The sequence below is a fragment of the Entelurus aequoreus genome, linkage group LG04 (genome assembly GCF_033978785.1).
Source record: "Entelurus aequoreus isolate RoL-2023_Sb linkage group LG04, RoL_Eaeq_v1.1, whole genome shotgun sequence".
NCBI classification, from domain to species: Eukaryota; Metazoa; Chordata; class Actinopteri; order Syngnathiformes; family Syngnathidae; genus Entelurus; species Entelurus aequoreus.
In genome coordinates this window covers 60,090,585-60,110,963 of record NC_084734.1, presented here as the reverse complement: position 1 = coordinate 60,110,963, position 20,379 = coordinate 60,090,585, and the positions used below count along the sequence as shown (strand labels likewise).

Sequence of the window (20,379 nt, the reverse complement as noted above, 5' to 3'; positions counted from 1 at the left end):
GGTATGCACTGCTCTCTTTATTCTTGTCCTCGGCCTCATGACATGGCAACAATGTAAGCCTTTAAAGGTCCTCTTGGCAGCGATGTCCCAGGCAAACGTTTGGTCTATGTGAAAAAATGGAGAGAAAAGTAAACTCACACTCAGATTCCCTTAAAGTAGCATTTCCCGATCTGTATTGCGCAAATGTAATGTTTCCCACAGGACTAAAATCTATCTGTGGCATTTGTTTGCAGTGGCTGGGGGGGGGGGCAGATTATGTCATCTATCACAAACCTAGTCAAAGTCAAAATATTTTTGGGGTTTTGTTGGTTTGTTGTCACAATAATGCAGTGTCCTCTCTCATGAGCACAGTTTATCACAAATTACTAATCCTCACCTCCGTTTCATTCAAGTAGCATGATCACTGGAGGACTACAGGACAATAAACAGCTAAACATGCTACACTACACACTAATCAGGAGTGGGTGGATTGATACAAAAATAGACAGCAACGATACCAAGTATAGTATCAGTATATGATCGATACTACAGTAAAGCTTTTCTATCGCATGCATGTGTTGGTTTGACAATAAAGTTCCTTAAATCCTTAAATTAGATTACTATTTTTTTATTATCACAAAAAATTGTTTCTTTGTGGTTTTTGTCATTGCTTACAATCTAAGGATATAAATCCCTGGGCACAGGTGGTCTAAAGTGCTAAAAACATAAATTTTATCAAAGCCTATATTTTTTTTAATATTTAGTAGCTTTGCACTATTGACTTTGTTTGGACTAGTGGTTAGAGTGTCCGCCCTGAGATCGGTAGGTTGTGAGTTCAAACCCCAGCCGAGTCATACCAAAGACTATAAAAATGGGAGCCATTACCTCCCTGCTTGGCACTCAGCATCAAGGGTTGGAATTGGGGATTAAACACCAAAAATGATTCCCGGGCGCGGCCATCGCATCTGCCCACTGCTCCCCTCACCTCCCAGGGGGTGAACAAGGGGATGGGTTGAATGCAGAGGACAAATGTCACCACACCAAGTGTGTGTGTGACAATCATTGGTACTTTAACTTTAACTTAAAGTATTGAGCAATGGCTGTGCCTGTGAAGTTTTTTTTGTTTTTGATTTTTAAATATGTTTGCAATATTTAAAAAAAATAACTCTTCTTATGTCGTTATGGGGTATTGTGGGTAAATTTTTGAGGATATAAATTAATTTATTCCATTTTCGAATAAGGATGTAACAAGACAAAATGCAGAAAAAAGTGAAGCGCTGTGGATACTTTTCGGATGCACTGTATATACAGGCGAAACATAAGCAAATGTTTCTTTATTCTCGATGTGAACGCTTTACTGACTCTACTGAAACAAATAAGCCAGTATCTGAAGTGCAGAGAGTGCTGGATCAATTTGATCAATTTGTCCCTCAAATGGCTCACAGGAATGACGCAAGGGCTTAATGTAGATGGATGACAACAATCTGAAATGAACAGAGCTGCACAGTATTATTACTGTCTGCATAAACAAACACAGGTTATATATATATATATATATATATATATATATATATATATATATATATATATATATATATATATATATATATATATATATACACACACACACACACACACACACACACACACACACACACACACACACACACACACACACATACATATATATACACATACATGTCTGTGTATATCTGTATGTGTGTACTGTATATATGTGTATATGTAAATGTGTATATATATATATATATATATATATATGTATATATATATATATATATATATATGTATATATATATATATATATATATATATATACATATATATATATATATATATATATATAAACAAACGTGTTAATGATGGTAACTAATCTATTCATTGGCGTTATTTTCTGGACTATAGGCCACTATTTTTTTCCTCAGCTTTGAACCCTCCAATTTATACAAATGTATGTGTGGCTAATCTATGGATTTTTCTTTGCTAACGGCCATAATGTTGTGTGTACAACAAACTTACATAGCAGTAACACTGACACAGAGACTGAAAAGGTGTGTTGTTGTTTGTGCTATGGTGCCATCTTCTAGACGAATTCGCTGACTGCAGGTGCTGCAGGTTGAAAGTCGACAGTGTTTCTTTCTCTTAGTGCCTTGAACCGGAAGTACAAGTGCCGTTCTGTCTACTAGTCCTCAATAGCGTTTCTACTTGTATGGTTTCTTCATTCATCACTCCAAGTTTGTAAGCTTTGCAATATAAATAAAACAATTCATACTTACAGTATTAGCGCTTTAGGGTTGGGTATCGTTTGAATTCGAACGATTCCGATTTCAATTCTTTGTTTCGAATCCGATTCCCGACTATTCTCGATTCCGATTCTTTTAAGAGGCAGGGTCAAAAAAAAGTTTAGGATATTTTAAATGAGCTAGCTAACCTACAGTCTTTCTGAATGAAATAGTCTGACATTCTCCATCAATTTTAATTCTATTAACTTTTTATGAACTTTATTATAAATTCCTCACAGGGCTGTTTTCAACTAGAATATAAATATCAAATCTATGAACTTGAATATAAATATTATAAATTATGAATACATTTTCCCAGGGGTACACTTTCCTCAAGAGAGCTTTATTTTTGAAAACCTCATGAAAACACATTTACACACAAGTGTATGATGTTGCAGGAAACCTCATGAAAACACATTTACACACAAGTGTATGATGTTGCAGGAAACCTCATGAAAACACATTTACACACACAAGTGTATGATGCTGCAGGAAACCTCATGAAAACACATTTACACACACAAGTGTATGATGCTGCAGGAAACCTCATGAAAACACATTTACACACACAAGTGTATGATGCTGCAGGAAACCTGATGAAAACACATTTACACACACACAAGTGTAAGATGCTGCAGGTACTTAAAAATGTTACCGTGCTCCCACTGATGGGCTAACCTGGTGCAGAAAAGCAAATAAACAATAAGAAACAACTTGCAAAACCCAGTCCAGATTAGCAGCAGGTACAGTATAAAATCAGAGACAGTTAGACAGTTTAGGAAAATGACCATATCCGCCTTCTCAGGCAGGATGCGTGAGCGTTCTGGACAGATAGTGTCTCCTGCTGTGGAAAATACACGTTCGCTGGGTGTGGAAGAAGCTTGAACGCATAAATAGGAGAAAGCGAGACATGACAGCAAAGGATAAGTCTTTTGTTGGTTCCACCGGACCACCACCATGCAGCAGGGTCGTCAGACATAAGTATCGGTGGAACGTCCTGGTACATCTGCAGCTCTCTCTCCACTCGTTTCTTGATGGACATGGAGCTCTGTTATTTCGCGGTTATTTCATTTTTTTTTGTAAAGTAAAGCCACACTTTCGACCGCCGACGCCCGCTATCCATGCTTGAGCTTGACTGACTCGCTCGGCTATGCTAACACTTCCGGCGGTGGGCGCTTCTTCGTTGGTGTCCGGGGCTTCTTCTTCCGGTTCGGCGGACATATTTTTTTCCGGTCGGCGGACTGGTATCGAAAATAGGAATCGAAATTTAAACTTTTGAACGATTCCGGGAGAATCGGAAAGTTAGTCCCGATTCCAATCGATACTCGATACCCAACCCTAGTTTTCATGCATAATTGTACGTGTTATCGTAATGTAACAAACTAGCGTCGTCAGCATTAGATTATATGCTAACACGTTTACAAGAGTCTGTGTTAGTATTATTAATTTACGATGGCCTTCTTTTTGTATTGTTGGACTTTCACAAATTCCTCAGTAAATTCACCAAGATGTCACCATGGAGTTATTGAGTCTGTTTAGCTGATTGGAGAACTAGCTTCCGCAGCTAGTGGTTTTCATGACGATGATTTCTGTTTTGTTTCCTCAGCCGTTTTACTGCCGTTTGGAAACAATTAAGGTATATAAATAAACATTTACACAATCTTTCTGTGGAAATATCTAATCTTACAATGTACATATATGCGGCTTATCGTCTGGTGCGGCTAATATATGGATTTTTTTTTCTTTTAAAATTTAGTGGGTGTGGCTTATATACTGTATATAGTCCTGAAAATACGGTACATTTGTTGACGTTGCGCATGCGCATCATGACAAGCCGCATCTCTCTGTTATGACATTCACACAAACATAGCAAACAGGTGAGATGAGCCATCTGTCACTATAAATGGATTTCATTACAAAAAATAATGATGAAAGGGTCAAACAAAAGTGATTTGCGAGATGATTTACGAGTTTCACTGAACCAAAAGAACGCATACAACGAGGTGTCTGGCAAAAAAAAAACTATGATGATGCAACAGGAAACATAAAGCAAAAGCTAGAGTCCAAACAACCCGGAATAACAACAATAACATAGTCCAAAGCTTACTGTGCGTAAAAGAAAGGAAAACACATGCAATACGCAACAACAGAACTTGGTCAAAACTTGATTATAAAATGGCGTTTAGTGAGAACTTTTTATTGTAGGCAGATGTCCACTGGTGCAGGAGAAACTTGGGTTTGCTTCTCAGTAATGGTGATGCAGAACTAAATGAACGTAGTCAATGCAGAAAGACTGACACTGCTTGGTCAGGTTCTGTTGGAGTCCTTCTAGGGCTTTTTGCTATGAACACATTTCCATTTCTAACCAGTCAATGTAGTGGATAGAGTGCTCCAAGACAAGAGAACCCCAACACTAGGGATGGGAATTGGCCTAAATGTCTTTGTCCTTTACATGTGTACACACATAATATGCACAGATACTTTGCTCGTGCTCAAGCCTGGTTCCCTTTCAGACATGAAAGTTACATTTAGGAACATCACACAATTACAGTTACCATTTCAACATTTCCAAAAAGGGGTAAGAAAAGACACTGCTTATTTAATCCTACTGCTGTTTAATGCTGGTTTGGACTGTATGAGAAAGTGTAAAAGAAAACAAAGCGCTCTTTGACCTCATAGTCATTTAACAACAAATCAACGCGGGCAATAATGAGCTTATTTGCACAATGATTTTACCCTCTTTAGGTTCAATAATTACATAAATCACATTGTCCGTCTTTTCCCAATTTTAATGATAACAATTAGTTTTTGAGTAATGGGTAAATAACTAACTGTGTTTGGATTGGCCCCCTTTTTCATCGCCAGATTCGATATGGCGCCCTTTGTTGGTGTGACGTCATCTACAGAACTAGAGCCCATTTCTCCGCATAGACATTGTGGGTAAAAACATGTAAAACTATTATATAGATCACTTAATCTCGTGTTTTGTCGCCCATGTCCATGGTTACTTCAAACCGATATGGTTAACATTATGTGCAAAAAGAAATTGCCATTTTCTCCAAACTTATTTTCTCTCCCATCTCCTTTTCCATAGGCAATTTCTACACAAGGCAATTCAAAGTGCTTTATGAAAAATTACAAAAAGGCACAAATAAAAATATGAAGTGATAATAAAACTAAGCATAATTCAAATTAAAATCAATCAAATAGGGTATATAAATACTTTCAGTTGTCATATACAGAATTAAAGTGTTTTCAGCCTGGATTTGAACATTTTCAACGTTGAGGCCCGTCTCACATCTTATAGAAGACTATTCCAGATTTTCGGTGCACAAAACTGAAACGCAGTCTGACCATGTGTGGTCCTGTCTCTGGGCACCAACAGGAGCTCACTCCCTGAAGTTTACAGAGCTTGAGTTGGACACATAGCCTGTGTTTCCTCAAACATCTGGAGGAAAACTAACCTGACTCTCGCCAGATCCTTGTAGTTCGCTGAGCTCCACACAAGGATCTGGGACTTTTCAATAGGAGATGTATTTCAGAAGGCGGGGCCTTGTAAAAAAATCATTGTATGAGATTGGATAAACCACTTGTCCGTTATCTTGAATGACATGCTACTTCAACCACTCACATGGAAATCAACCCGTGACGCTGATGAGAGCGGGAAATCCAAAACAGAATGGACGAAGAGCCAAAAGATCCTTGCCAGCAATAAATGCCTGCAAAACCGTTCTCTGCTCATCTTTTAAAGAATTAATATTCGATAGATTCAACAAAACAGTTGCAATAGCAGAATCAATGTCAGCACACGACATCTATGAAATCCCGCCCAGCGATCCTGATTGGTTCATTATTTTTTGCTATCTTGAAGGAGTTTGCATTGCCCTCGAGCCCAGATCCTTGTGTGGAGCTCAGCGAACTACAAGGATCTGGTGAGAGTCAGGTTAGAGGAAAATATCAGTAGAAGAGGATGCAAATTAGACTACTATTCTTCTTATCTTCTTTTTCTGTTGTTTTTGATCGCCAGGTCTGCTCTTCTCAGTCTTTCTCCCGTAGATGATGCTTAATATTCAGGATTAATTTAGCTTTCGTCTTTAAATTTTTTTCCATCCAAACTGACCAAAACGCTTCTTCTTCAAAGTCAGAATCATTAAAATGATTGCTGCGATTTACAGTCCTCCTTAACGCGAGTCAATTTGACTGGAGAGGTCCATACTTTCCTAATATTCCCATCATTTCAAATGAAGGCTGACCCCTTATTTAGTTGTATTGCTACAACCTGCATCAATGCATCTGGCAGACATATTTGATCATTCCTCCAAATTCTGCACAAAAATACAGTGATTTGGAATTAAGATGCTACTAAAACACATAGTATGCAAAATGAAATTGCCTCCAGACTTTTGCAGGTGACATCAGCAGGCTGATTGCAGGCCTGCCCACATTTTAAAGCTAAAAGTGGGTGTTCCAAAATGGGCTGAAACTCACAAAAAAACATTTCTACAATCATTACTTTCTCCATTTTGGGGGGGCATTTTACATGTAGACATTTGTAGGTCCAGAACTATGAAATAAGTGCCAATGTTGTCAGCATTAGAGAGGCCCTTTAAGGACTGTTCATAGATGAATGGATAATATACATAAAAAAACACTTCAGAATTACCTCACAAAAATAATTTTCTTTTTTTTTGCAAGGCAAACACTCACTGAAAAAAAGATATGCGACCCAAAAATTGAGAGTCCCTGCTTGATAAGACATTATAAAAGCCGATGTTATTGTTCCACTGAGAAGTACAACACAGTTCAGGATATCCTTTCTGACAAATTCCTCAAATTTGTTATTGAGTGTTTTCCCTGCAGCTATACAGGCCCTGACTGGTTCCATTTCTTACAGGCCTTTTTATTTATAAGACTCCACTCGTGGCCAAGCTGCCTTGTGACTGCTGGATTCCTTTTGTGTACAACAGCGTTCAAACAAAAATCCTCACATGTTGTACCAGTTTGTTATGCCGATATCATCAATCGAATAATTCAAACCGAATCATTAGTCAAATGTGCTGGATAGTTTTGCCCTTAGTCACAGTATGCAGGAGATGAGCATCTTAAGAGGAAGTTTGTTGGCCAAGAAGTCATGTTCCCACTTAAGAATGTGTGGCTTGTTGGAAAGAAGAGAGCAGATCTTTTTTCCTTTTTTTTTTTTTTCAAATATCCTTTTATGGCAGTTAATGTCTTTTGGTAATATGTCAGTTCTTAGACCTGACATGTTACGCTAAATATATTTAGCGTAACATGCACAATTTTTCAAATGTTTTTTTTTTCTTTTCAAAAGACCATTAATATTAATAACAAAAAAGCACAAGAAATGACTGCACCGGAATAATTTCTGCCGGGAAAAACACAAAACATATTGTCTCAATTAGCGTCAGTTAAAACTTTTTACAGCATATATATATAGTGTAGGCCGAGTGCCCAAACTTTTACATTCAGGGTTGCATGCAAAAAAAGTAAATGTGTGCAAGGCCAGTTTGACACATTTTGTACCAGGGACATGCGGTCAAGGTAGGCAGGTGAGGCAGAGCCCCCCCTTGTCAAGATGTAAAATAAACACACTAATGATAAAAACATAATGTAATTAAATTTTGTCCATTAAAATGTAATGTAAATGTATTTCATATAATTTTTCTGCTCGTCACATTATCGCCAACATTTTTGCAGAGACATTTTTACACTATGGATCTCTGGTTTGGTTTGTACACTATAGAATCTACAGCCTGTTGAACGTTTTTAATGTGGGTGTGACATCATTATTGTTGACAATTGGATAGGGTTGTACGATATACCGTTATTAGTATAGTACCGCGCAGGGGCGGATTAAGAAATTTTGGCCCCCTGGGCCTGACATGGTCTTGGCCCCTCAACCCCCCGCGCGTGTGGGCGCACACACACACGCACGCACTATGCAAGAAATACTGTATACTGTGAACAGACATGCACACTGTACTGTACAGAAGAGTGCACATACTGCACACACACTATTAGGTATACCACACAGACACTGACAAGCACAGGTTTCACACAGACACAGGGGGAGGGGATAAATGGCCTAAAAATAAACATTTTTGAAAATGATTACGCCCACTTCAGTGATGGTGCATTGGGTCATTTGAGAGATATTATGTATTGGAAGTTGGTAGCTATCATGAAATAAACCCCCCAACCCACCCAAAAAACTAAATCGGACATGATTTTTGCCCCCTTTTCCTCCCTTCTATCATTAAAAATAAAATAATATCTTAGGAAAACACATTGGCATAACGGCAGCTGTGCAGCAAATTGAGGCTCAAAGTCTGTATCTATTTGTGGTTAAGCTTGAGGAGAAGGAGAAAGGTAAAATGATAACATGCATCGGAGAGCACCACAAAGAAAGGTGTAGGCCAGTTCATGGTACAAGGGCTGCATGCAGGTCAAGATAGCCCATTTCCAAGAATGCTATAGTGGCTGGACAGGCACTGGACATGTCCTGAACTCAGTGTCAGACGTGGCTGCCGAATACTTGGATGAAGTGAAGCAGCTGACAGATCTCATGCTGCCCCATCTGAAGACTGTCCTGGCCAGGCAGAGGATGGATGAGGAGACCTTCCCAATGGACCCTGTCAGTGAACAGGCTAGTAACATTGATGGCACCCCTGTGCACAACATTGGGATGGAGAGACAATGTGGCAAGGTGGACTACAAACTGAAGAAGTTGGGCACACTGAACGCAGTCAATAGGTCAATAATTTTACAGAAGAGCCAGGAGCTTCAGAGGTTTCAAGGCAGCAGCACAAGCAAAAAGGGAGGTTGAACTCAACTGGAGTAAATTCATGAAGGCAAAATTCGAGAGTAGGGCAGATGAGAAACAAGAGATGGCTCAAAGAAAGGAGAGTAAGAGACTAGACATGCTGGACACACTGAAATCTTTTGATGGCCCCTTCACGATAGTGGGGAAGTTGAAAAGTTCCTTGTGGATGAAAGTCTGCACAAGAATGCAAAGCTGCAGAGAATGAAGCTTGAGGTTCAGTTTGCCAGAGAAAGCACCAAGCTTCTGCCTAAAGTCAATCCTATCTTCACAATCCAGGTGACACTTCCCAGAAATGGCAAAAGTGCAATTCTCCAAGTCATAATGGATACTTAGAATTTTATGGTGGTGGTAAGTATTCATGAAAACAGGTAGCCTAACATTAGTGAATGGGTGAATTCTGGAAATAACCTAAAAATCTTACACAGTGCACCTTTAAGCAAGGGGTTTCTTTCGTGCTTTCAATTTTGCAAAATCATCCACCACATCATTGAAGTCCAACTCTCTTGTCAGCTCACTCTCAATTGCCATTAGAGATAACGCATTTAATCTTTTCTGAGTCATTCTTGTGCGCAGCTCATTTTTTACTCTTGACAAAAGAGAGAATGAGCGTTCTCCCTCACAGTTACTGACCGGTAGAGTGAGAAAAATCTGTAGCGCAATGTATGTATTAGGAAACGTAGGCTGTAGTCCAAAATGTATTATTGTTTTGAGCAGTCCTGAAGGGGTCCTCTCCTCATCAGTGTTGTTGAGCTGTATAAAAGATTTGAACTGTATAAGCTCCTGTCCAAGACTTTCATTGAGGTCAGATGGGTATGATTCAGTGAGAATCTTGGCCTTGTGAAGGACTGAAGCATTGGACTCTGTATCCAAAGAGAAAAGGACACTGAACAAAATGTTCAGATGTTTGTAGGCCTCCAGACGGTGATTAAGGCTTGAACTCAGTTGATCAATAGAGGCAATAAATGTCTCTATTTGAAACAGTTGCCTTCCCTCAAGCACAACATCTGGGGATGCTGATTCATCAGCAAACTTTTTACGTTTCCTCGTCCGTTCAGCCCTGTAAGATGGGGTGCCACCCAACATGTTTAAGGCTTTCTGCTCAAAATGATCAAATAGATCTCTTTGGGAGAGAACAAAGGTGCGCAGAGATTCCAGCAATCTAACTGCTGTACCAAGGTCCATGTCTGCTTTTTGAAGTTGCAGACTTGTGGCCTGAAATCTGGACAGAACAGTGTCCCAAAAGCCTGCCATGAAGGCCATCTCAAGTGAATCCAGCTTCCGCACTAGACTGTCAGCTTCAGTTCGTGTGTCTCGTTTCTCTGTGTCATCAGTGGAAATAACCTGTAGTGCTGCTTTTATTTTACTGTAGTTCTGCCACAGTGCTTTGGTAGATTCTGCACGGCAACTCCAACGCGTGTTGGATAAAGCTTTAAGTGTGAGATCTATGTTGGAATTGCCAAATACCCTGTCCCATCGGTGTGTGGATGCAGTTGTGAAGTTGTAAATAGACTGAATCAAGTCAAAATACTTAGAGACTTCATTTCCACATCTGTCAATGCTGTTGACTCCCACCAAATTCAAAGAGTGAGCTGCACATGGAATATAGTGTATTAATGGGTTGCTTTTCTTTAAGTGAGCCTGCAACCCATTATACCTCCCTGACATGTTGCTGGCATTATCATAAGCCTGCCCCCTGCAATTTGACAGCTCTAACCCTAGATTTTCCAACACAGACATGACACAGTTAGCCAAACTTTCACCTGTATGGCTAGTAATGGGCTCAAAACCCACAAAGCGTTCAACAACACTGCCCTCTTTGCTAACAAAACGGAATATGAATGTCAATTGGTCCACATGAGATAAATCTGGGGTTGAATCCACAATGATAGAGTAGTATTTGCTTGCTTGCAGTTCATCTGCTATAGCCTGTTTGGTTTTTGCACCCATCAATTCAATGAATTCCTCACAAATGGTGGAGGACAGATATGAGGTATTACCTCGACCCATCTGCCCAAACTTTCTGATGTGATCCTTTAGAAAGGGATCAAATTCAGCCAGGACCTCCAGAATACCAAGGTAGTTCCCATTGAGAGGAGACCCTAACGATTCATTTTTACCCCTAAATGCAAGGCCCCTTTCTGCAAGGAATTTAATGACTGCAACAACTCTTTGTAACACCTGCCTCCAATAGCTGCTCTCTGCCTGAAACTGTTTGAACAGGTCTGCATCAACTGTGGCACCTTTGGCGCGGTTCAAGACTGCTTGCATGCAGGTTATGTGCTCAGCACTTCGCTCATGTTCACCAAATCTTTCTGAGTGTTTCCAATCACAATAGCCTGTCACAAAAGAATGCGTTTTTGGGGAAAACAGTTTGCATGCAAAGCAGTAAACATTACCAGTAGAGGGAGAGTACATCAGCCACTCTCTTTGTACTCGTTGTCCATTGGGCAAGTGTGAAGTAAAATGTTCATTGTTTAGGCATCGGGTTTTGCCTCCTAGCCCACTGTTCCTCACAGAAGCTGGATAATGGCTGTGACGGTTGTGAAATGATTTTGCACCTCTTTGAATAAGAACTTCCTTCATTGACTCAGTGAGGGTCTCAGCCCATTTAGCGGGATCACTAGGTAGAGTTGTCACTGTAGATGGTGTTGAAGAAAGATTCAGCTCATTTTCTATGCTGTCCAGAGGTGCAGTGACCTCACATTCATCCGAGCAACTGGCTACTGCTGAATTGGTTGAATCATAAGCATCAGAAGCATTTGGTTCAGTGTCTACACTTGTAGTGGTCTCAGGATCTTGGGAGCTACATGCTAGCTCAGGTGCATTGCTAACCTTAGCTGAATTTGCAGTAGCATTTATAGAATTGCTTTCAGCAGATGTCTTTGTACTGAAGAAGCTGGAGATATTTGGAACACTCTCAAGTAAAACTGATTCCTTTTTTTTCTTTTCTTGCTGAATTTTTTTTCTAGCTCCTCCACTTAAACGTTTATGATCCATATTTCCCTTCTTTCTTTGCACATTGGCTCTTTGCCTATCACAACAGATAAACCAACTATGTGTGTGTGTGTGTGTGTGTGTGTGTGTGTGTGTGTGTGTGTGTGTGTGTGTGTGTGTGTGTGTGAGTTTGTTTGTGTGTTTATGATCGGTGCTGCTTCCTTCAAGTGTGTGAGGTGATTTAGAAAACTAGCAACCCAGCATCAACACTCCAAAGCAGAGAATAACAGCTTACTAGCATAGACAATTGAGAGCAGAGAATCAACTGATTCGTCTGATAGACAGCAGGAGAGCAGAGTGGTCAGTGATGATCGAATCAAGAAAATGTCTAAATGGCAAGGGAACAGACTGATTTGTACTGAGGAGAAAGAGAGAGAGAGCCAATTACAGTGAAATATATTCCAAAAGAGCCAAGTGACTAGCTGAAGGCAGGGACAAATGCCTTGGAGTGACCAACAAGAGTGCAAAGTACCAAATGGCAAAATGTGGAAAGACCAACAGGCAGATCTGCTTTTACCTCTTATCTTCACAACCAAAAAGTTGCTAAATGATGTTTTCAGTCGCTAGCCAGGTATGGCCAAAAGACGCGAAATCTAGCGGCAAAGTCGGTCAATCACACTGACAGTGAAACAAATATTTTGAAAAGATAATAATTGTACACCTTTGTGCACTTTAGTCTTCTATCTAAATATTTTCACAAAGGACACCAAGGCAGCTTGCTAGCTATGATGGGAGCAACAATGTCTGATAGACAGCAGGAGAGCAGAGTGGTCAGTGATGATCCAATCAAGAAAATGTCTAAATGGCAAGGGAACAGACTGATTTGTACTGAGGAGAAAGAGAGAGCCAAGTACAGTTAAATATATTCCAGAGCCAAGTGACTAACTGAAGGCAAAGACAACAGCCAGATACCTTAGCAGAGACCAACAAGAATTCAAAGTACCTAATAGCAAGATGGCGAGACCAACACAATAAATTGTATTAGGATTTAATTTATTAACGTTAATCTTAACAGCCAAAAAGTTGCTGAATAATGTTTGTAGTCGCTAGCCAGGTATGCCCAAAACAAGAGTCGCTAAACCTAGCAGCAAAGTTGCTTAATTGCAACACACTCTAGGATTCAGGGGAATTAAGGATAATAAAGATATTAATTGTACAACTTTTTGTACTTTTTTTCTAGTTTTTTGAGTCGCCAGCCATGTATGGCCAAAAGTCGCTAATTGAATGCCAACGTTGCTTAATCGCCAACACACTGGGACTCACTGAAGGACTGACTGAATAAAAAAGATAATTAAGATAATTGTGTACTTTTCTCTTCTGATATTTTCTCTAAGGACCCCAAGCTATCTGCAAGCAGCAATAATGTCTGACAGACAGGAGAGCAGAGTGGTCAGTGATGAATGGCAAGGGAACAGGCTGATTTGTACTGAGGAGAAAGAGAGAGAGAGAGCCAATTACAGTGAAATATATTCCAAAAGAGCCAAGTGACTAGCTGAAGGCAGGGACAAATGCCTTGGAGTGACCAAGAAGAGTGCAAAGTACCAAATGGCAAAATGTGGGAAGACCAACAGGAAGATCTGCTTTTACCACTTATCTTCACAACCAAAAAGTCGCTAAATGATGTTTTTAGTCGCTAGCCAGGTATGGCCAAAAGACGCGAAATCTAGCGGCAAAGTCGGTCAATCACACAGTGAAACAAATAATTTTAAAAAGATAGTAATCGTACAATGTCTTGTACTTTTGTCTTCTTTCTTAATATTTCTCAAAGGACACCAAAATGTCGCTATCTGCAGGCAGCTTGCTAGCTATGATGGCAGCAACAATGTACCTTAGAGTGACTGACCAACAAGAGCTCAAAGTACCTAATGGCAAAATGTGGAGAGACAGACACAATAAATTGCATTAAGATGAAGAGAACTGTTGCTATTATTAATCTTAACATCAACCAGAAAGTCGCTAAATGTCACCAGCCAGGTATGGCCAAAAGTCGCTTAATTGGCCACACACAGTAACAGAGAAACTAACAAAAAAAAGATCATAAAGATAATAGTTGTACAACTGTGTGTACTTTTGTCTTCTTTCTAAATATTTTCCCAAAGGACACCAAAATGTTGCTATCTGCAGGCGGGAGCGTGCCTATGTTCCCCGGGTCCTATGTTCCCCGGGTCCTATGTTCCCCGGTTGTTCCTGGGTCTTTGTATGCGACCGGGGAACTTAGGACCCTTTTTCTAAAAAAGGGTCCTATGTTCCCTGCATTGTATCTGGCGAAATTGCGAAATTGTGCCCTGACCAAAACCATCCCTAAACCTAACCTGTCACAGGGCGTTGTGGAGCACTTTTTTTTGGCGAAATTGTGCCCTGACCAAAACTATCCCTAAACCTAACCTGTCACAGGGCGTTGTGGAGCACTTTTTTGGCGAAATTGTGCCCTGACCAAAACCATCCCTAAACCTAACCTGTCACAGGGCGTGCGGCAGCAGATAGAGCAACTCAAACGCGAACTTCCTTCCTTCGACAACTTAAACGCGTCTCTGTCATGCGTGTCTGCGTGCGTCTTACTTAGTCGCGCATTGGAAGCAGCGGGGAACATAGAACCCTTTTCTGGAAAAAGTGTTGTACGTTCCCCGCAGCGGGGAACATAGAACCCTTTTTTTTAAAAAGGGTCCTTAGTTCCCCGGTAGAGGGGAACATAGGACCCGGGTAACATAGGGACGGGGAACATAGGGATGACCCGCTGCAGGCAGCTTGCTAGCTATGATGGCAGCAACGATGTCTGCCAGACAGGAGAGAGTGGTCAGTGACGATCGAATCGAGAAAATGACAAAATGGGTCAAAGACCAAAAAGTTATTAACTGACAGCAGTGACAAATGTCAGACTGTAAACTTTCTCGAAAGAAAAGGACAAAATGGGAAGATGCTGATAATAACAGCAAAATGGAAAATATAAGAATTTCCAAGTAATGCTCAACTCAAGTGTGTGTGTGTGTGTGTGTGCGCGCGTTAAACTTCTTGTTGAATGATTTCAAATTATCTCTGAGTCTGAACTGAGGGAAAGGAAACCAAATTTTGAGCAGTCTCTCACGAGTTCAAAATACCAAATGAGGAGATTCTAAAAGAACAGACCGGTTTATGAAAGACTTGATGGGGGAGGGGCACAGCTAAGAATACTTGAGTGAGATTCTGTGATCCAAATTCGAGATAGAGCTTTTTGATAATGATAATTTGTCAGAGTAAGGTTGTGTAATCAAAATTTGAGAATGAGCTTTGTCAATCAATCAAGAATATTTGCATTAAGTTCTGTGATCAAAATTCAGAAACAACCTTTAATAATTGATAAAGAATATGTGAGTGAGGTTGTGTGATCCATCCAATTTGAGAATTAGCTTTGATAATAATGATTGAGAGCCTCTGGCCCTCTGTGGATCATGGCCGCGGGGCCAATTTTGCCTGGCCCCTTGGGGCCTCTGTGGGTCGTGGCCGCGGGGCCAAGTTGGCCTGGCCCCTTGGGGCCTCTGACCCTCTATGGATCGGGGCCAAGTTGGCCTGACCCCTCGGGGCCTCTGGCCCTCTATGGATCATGGCCGCGGGGCCAAGTTGGCCTGACCCCTTAGGACCTCAGGCCCTCTGTGGGTCGCGGCCGCGGGGCCAAGTTGACCTGGCCCCTTGGGGCCTCTTACCCTCTATGGATCGTGGCCGCGGGCCCAAGTTGACCTGGCCCCTTGGGGCCTCTGGCCTTCTGTGGCTCGCGGCCGCGGGGCCAAGTTGGCCTGGCCCTTTGGGGCCTCTGGCCTTCTGTGGGTCGTGGCCGCGGGGCCAAGTTGGCCTGGCCCCTTGGGGCCTCTGACCGTCTATGGATCGTGGCCGCGGGGCCAAGTTGACCTGGCCCCCTGGGGCCTCTGACCCTCTATGGATCGTGGCCGCGGGGCCAAGTTGGCCTGGCCCCTTGGGGCCTCTGACCGTCTATGGATCATGGCCGCGGGGCCATGTTGGCCTGGCCCCTTGGGGCCTCTGGCCCTCTGTGGGTCGCGGCCGCGGGGCCAAGTTGACCTGGCCCCTTGGGGCCTCTTACCCTCTATGGATCATGGCCGCGGGGCCAAGTTGGCCTGGCCCCTTGGGGATTAAGATTATTATTTTTGCAAAAGTAGTTTTGCTTGGGTCGCGGCCGCGGGGCCAAGTTGGCCTGGCCCCTTGGGGCCTCTGGCCCCCTGGGCCTGGGCCCGGTAGGCCCGGTCATTAATCCACCTATGGTACCGCGATACTAATGAATCATTTTCGATACTATACCGCCTCTGAAAAGTACCGGTTCCCACCGCACCCAGTTATTTGTCCCCAGTCGGCAGTGTTTTAGCTACTTCTAAATCACTAATACTTTCCTCCATGGTGACAAATAAAGTACGTTTCTTACAAGTAACATCCCTGCAGGACGAGAAATAGCTAAACATGCTTCACTACACACAGAAGCTCACTGGCGTCAACACGTAAACAAACGCTTTTGGTGGATCTACACCGAACAACCACTGTAATGATACAGGAGTGTAGCTAGTCGATACTACTATGATTACGTCGATATTTTTTGGCATCACAACATCTTCTTTCGTTTTTTAAAAATGTATATAATGTTTATAAACTCAGGAAATAGGTCCCTGGACACACGAGGACTTTGAATATGACCAATGTATGATCCTGTAACTACTGTCGCTCGTCCCCGCCCCCTCCTCTTTCTTGTTTTTTTTTGTCCTGTCCAGCTTCTCAGGCAAATCATATAGTTGATGTAGATGCCTATATCGGCTGTTCAGATTTACTTTACAAAAGAGAAGTGTAGGATACTTCTCTTGTTGCCTTATTTGTATTTGACTTTATTAAATGTATTTATATTATAATTTGGTGCAGCCGGGCCGGAGCAGGAGGGGATAGAAAGAGAAAAAAAGGAAGACAGAGGGGGGAATTGTGGGGACAAGAGGGGGATTAGACAGAGAGACAAAAACAACAACAGCAAACACAACAACAACAACAATAGAGCAACATCAGCAAATACGACATGTACAAATATGATGGTAAAAGTAATAGCAAATAAGCAGTTAGCGAAAAAATAATAATAATACAGAAATGACAATGAGCATTATTACACTAAAAATTGAGCAATACGAATAACAATAGAAATAGCGCTATTGATAATGAACAATACCAATACTTTACCTTTATTATCAACAATACAGTTGTTCAAATGCAACAATACATATACGTAATGATAACTTGATATATGAAAGAATGCAGAAAAATGGAGGGGAAGAAAGAGAAGCAACCTACATTAACCTTGTAGATTGTTATAGTAACAATAGGTTAAGCTTTGTCAGTGTGCCATGTGTTATACCCAGTTTACCCTAAGACAATAACATTAATATATGTTTGATGAAACGTGATTATGTGCATGAGTGTATGTGTGCATACACTCTCTCTACCTCTACCTCTGCTACCTTTATGGATTTACCATCATCATTCATCTCCTCGTGTTGCTTGCATCCCATAAATATTCGCTGACACAAGTTAAAAAGGATTTAAAAATGTTTCTAACTGTAGCAACATGGTTGTTAACGGTTTTGAGAGGGACTTTGTGTTGTGATTTTGTGCTGTTTGGATAATACTGTAAGGAAATTGTTGATCCATTACCCCGTTATGTTTGTTTGATATATATATATATATATATATATATATATATATATATATATATATATATATATATATATATATATATATATATATATATATATATACTGTATATATATATATATATATATATATATATATATATATATATATATATATATATATATATATATATATATATATATATATATATAGTGTGCATATATAGTGTTCAAAGTGTGCATTTTTTTTTACTAAAATGGGGACTTTAGTCAAGGCTTGAGCTAATTATTCAATTCAGATTTGTTGCTCTTCGCTTTTTCAAAAAATTGTATCTACAGTGGTCTGATTACTGGCTAAATATAGCAACAAAGTTAAAGTTTAAGTTAAAGTAGCTAAATTGACTGACACTGATCCCTCGTGTTGCATCTTCATGTTGTCTGGCAATCCAGGTGTGTATGAGATGTGTAAACAAACTGAGTTACTGTCATGATCTCTCACGACAGGTGGACTTACTCATGTGTTTTGGTTCCATTTCTTTTCCAGCGCCCTTATTTTCTAAGTCTACTTCCTGTTTTGCAGGTCAGGCAGTAACTTTACATTTGCCAGAGCGCTGGTTCCTCACTTGTTTATGATTGGCAGTCAGAAGGCTCACCTGGCTGTGATTACCAATCAGGAGGATTCATGAACCAGCGGCGTTGGTTCATTTAATTCTTCCAGCTACATTTTGTATTTTGTATCCTGGTATTCTGTCTAGCTGACAACAATACATGTTTGCCTTTGCTCTGTTAATGGTGTCAACAGAACAAAGTATTCTTTAATACTGCCTTGTCCATGCTTTCTTCAATACATATAATTTTTACCTGCCCGTTGCCTTCTGTCTCTGCATCCGGATGATGCAGACCCTAACAGTTACGATGCATACCGCCACCTGCTGTCCAGAGTTATAACTACAAGCTACCTTCACAGACAGCTCCCATTAAAATGTGTTTATAAGCCAGGGCGACCAGGGAGTGGCACATCTATTTGTGGCAGGCCTCAAAACATGGCAACTTTTCCCGCAACTTTGTGAAAAAATTGCCACCAAATTTTTGCTGCAACAATCACAAACATGTCAGCAAAATCTTAGAGGAACCGAAAGGTTGAGCAGTACAAGCATACAAATGACATAATTGTGCAGCTTCTAGGCAACATAACTTATATATTCCAAACTAAAATGCTGTCTTGTTTATTGTTATTCAGTTTTTTCTACCAATTCAGATTACAGGAAAAGCTTCTGAAATAGAGCTATAAAGAGTCCCTTCGCCTCACACACATAGGGGAAAGACAAAAGCAGAGCTCAGTGGCCTTGAGGTTAGAGTGTCCGCCCTGAGATCGGTAGGTTGTGAGTTCAAACCCCGGCAGAGTCATACCAAAGACTATAAAAATTGGACCCATTACCTCCCTGCTTGGTACTCAGCATCAAGGGTTGGAATTGGGGGTTGAATCACCAAAAATGATTCCCGAGCGCGGCCACTGCTGCTGCTCACTGCTCCCCTCCCAGGGGGTGAACAAGGGGATGGGTCAAATGCAGAGGACAGATTTCACCACACTTAGTGTGTGACAATAATTGGTACTTTAACTTTTAACTTTAACAGAGAGGCTGTGCTTTTACTCTTCTATGAATCTTACTAGACATGTTTGAATTGGACTAACCACTCATTAAGTTCATGAAGCTCTGAACGTAACTTGTGTCATTTATGGTCTGGTTTATTGTTATAGCTTTGTGGAAAAGTCTCTCCTCTCGTCTTACTTGATTCTCTTCATCTCCATCTTCTGTCCCTGTAAATTGAAAGCTTGCGGTTCATCATCGACTTCCCAACGTCACATGACCAAAGTCAACCATCTGCACTTCCTCTGGTTAGCTTCTCATCTGGACTACTTTTTTTGAGGTTTTTTTTCAGATACTAAATACTAAATAGGGTTTAGTATGATACCGTTGCCAAATTGGTATTTTTGAAATGGTGCCAGTGCTTAAACGGTGACCGATCTGGTTCTTTAAAAAAATGATGATATACAAATGTCCAAAATCAACGCCTCTTCATTTTTACGAAATTTTGTGACATGCAAGTAGAACAAAATGGTAATTAAAATACAGCAATAATACTGTATAAATAAAAAGTATATCTGAACATTAAATTCTAATAATATGAAATACAATTGGCATAATTATCACAGAAAAGCCAGGAAAGATACAGGGAATATGCAAAACAAATGACAAGATTTGACATACATTTAGGTGCATATTAGTGGTGCTGGAAAAAAACATTTTTAAGCATTCATCCATCGATTTAAAAATATATATTTTTGGGGCCATATCCGCGCTTACTCACCAAGCATATACATCATACAGTAGCCAATAGAGCCTTTGTTACCTTTAACCTGTTTTGAAAAGGTTTTAGTACCATTTATTTACACATGCAACATACTCTCTGTTGTCTGTGCAGGTGAAAAACATCAAGCAAAATACTACTATACTATACAGTGGAACCTCATTTTACAAACTTAATTTGTTTGTATAGTGAAACAGTATTCCCCATAAGAATCAATGTAAACATGAATAATTGGTTCTAGCCTTGACAA

General features: G+C 40.5%; 1 protein-coding gene across 5 annotated transcripts in view; it reads left to right on the top strand.

The window, feature by feature from the left end:
• LOC133648884 (mucin-2-like) overlaps positions 1–20,379 on the top strand; it is a 121,452-nt gene that overhangs the window by 42,013 nt on the left and 59,060 nt on the right. The gene's annotated exons all lie outside the window — the stretch shown is intronic.